Source organism: Heptranchias perlo, chromosome 30 (assembly GCF_035084215.1).
Source record: "Heptranchias perlo isolate sHepPer1 chromosome 30, sHepPer1.hap1, whole genome shotgun sequence".
In the NCBI taxonomy this organism is placed as follows: domain Eukaryota; kingdom Metazoa; phylum Chordata; class Chondrichthyes; order Hexanchiformes; family Hexanchidae; genus Heptranchias; species Heptranchias perlo.
In genome coordinates this window covers 23095761-23097771 of record NC_090354.1, presented here as the reverse complement: position 1 = coordinate 23097771, position 2011 = coordinate 23095761, and the positions used below count along the sequence as shown (strand labels likewise).

General features: G+C 39.0%; 1 non-coding gene across 1 annotated transcript; it reads left to right on the top strand.

Moving 5' to 3' along the window:
• The first annotated feature begins 290 nt into the window (after window positions 1–290).
• trnaq-uug (transfer RNA glutamine (anticodon UUG)) lies at window positions 291–362 on the top strand. Its single transcript has one exon. It is a non-coding gene; the product is annotated as a tRNA-Gln (tRNA).
• The last annotated feature ends 1649 nt before the right edge of the window (window positions 363–2011 follow it).

Sequence of the window (2011 nt, the reverse complement as noted above, 5' to 3'; positions counted from 1 at the left end):
GCTCAGCTCTTCTAATTTTTGTGAAATAGTTCTCATTTTATGCATTATGCCTCTCCCAAAAGGCTGCGGATGCTGGGTCAATTCAAATTTTCAAGACCAAGATCGATGGATTTTTGTATGGATCAAAGGCAGTTAAATAGAATTAAGGTACAGTTTAACCATAATCTAATAGAATGGTGGGACAGGATCAAGGGACTGAATGGCCTACACCTGTTCCTATGTTCTTATAAAAGCATTGGAATAATGCTTAACCACAATTATACTTTGGTTCTACCATTCCATTTTAACATGGTCCCATGGTGTAATGGTTAGCACTCTGGACTTTGAATCCAGTGATCCGAGTTCAAATCTCGGTGGGACCTCACATGTTTTGCATTGTAGTATGGCTACATTTAGGTTCTAATGTTGTCGGGGAGGTGGGTTCGAACCCCTTCATGCCCAGAAGTAGGTAGTTGGCTATTTTGTTAGCAAATTTGAATGTTAAGGGATTAAAGGGGCAGTGGCAGCATGGATATGAAATTGGCTAAGAAACAGAAAGCAGAAAGTAGTGGTGAATGGTTGTTCTCCAAACTAGAGGGAAGCATATAGTGGTCGGTATTAGGACCACTGCTGTTTTTGATGTATATTAATAACCTGGACTTGGGTATAGGGGGCAGAATTTGAATGGTGACAGATGACACAAAACTTGGAAATATAGTAAACAGTGAGGAGGATAGTAGCAGACTTCAGGAGGACATAGACGGACTGGTGAAATGGGCAGACACATGACAGATAAAATTTAATGCAGAGAAGTGTGAAGTGATGCATTTTGGGAGACAATATAAACTAAATAGTAAAATTTTAATGGGGGTGCAGGAACAGAGAGACCTGAAGGTTCACATACACAAGTTGATAATGCTGTTAAAAAAGCAATGGGATACTTGGCTTTATAAATAGAGGCATAGAGTACAAAAGCAAAGAAGTTATGCTAAACCTTTATAAATCACTGGTTAAGCCTCAGCTAGAGTACCGGTCCAATTCTGGGCCCATGCTTTAAGGGAGAATGTGAAGGTCTTGGAGAGGGTGCAGTGGAGATTTACTAGAATGGTACCAGGGATGAGGGCCTTCAGTTATGTGGAGACACTAGAGAAGCTGGAATTGTTCTCCTTGGAGCAGAGAAGTTGAGGGGAGATTTAATAAAGGTGTTCAAATTTATGAAAATTTTACAAAATTTATATAATTACAAATTATACAGAGTAAATAAGGAGAAACTGTTTCCACTGGCAGGAGGAGCAGTAACCAGAGGACACAGATTTAAGATATTTGGTAAAAGAACCAGAACCAGAGAGGAGATGAGGAGGAAGTGGGACTAATTGGATAGCTCGTAAAGAGTCAGCACAGGAATGATGGGCCGAGTGGCCTCCTTCTGCGCTGTAAGATTTTTTTGATTCTACACAGCAATCATCAGAATTATTTTACATGAACAAAATGGGTTGGAATGTTAAGTGAAAATATTCAGATGTTTTACAGTATTTCTTTTTCATAATGAGGTATTTTTTCATGTGAAGTCATTTTTTTTGTTCCATGTTTTTCCACCCTTTCCCATGCACGTAATGGCTGGATGAAAGGCTATATTTTAGCCAAATTAAAGCAAATTAATCATACATGGATTTTTATTCGATAGTGATTTTAGCAGGAGATGGGGATATTCAATGAAGCATAACCCTGTTCCCACATTCTAGCCAGATACTGCTCATGTTTGTCATCACAGAAAGTGGTGTTACAGATATGGCAAAATGTTTTCAGTCTGCCTGATTATAATGTCACTGTTTTACTTCACCCCCTAATACCTGACTCTGTTCCCACAAAGCTGCTTTGTGTTGTTTTAAAAAAATACACAATTTTTGGTGGAGTTTTGTGCTCATTTAAGGTGAGGGATGTTAGCAGTGGGAAATGGAAACTTTCCAATTCAGGCTAGCATTATCAGCGCCAAGCACGACGAGGTCAAATAGAGCACAGTTAGATGAAGATT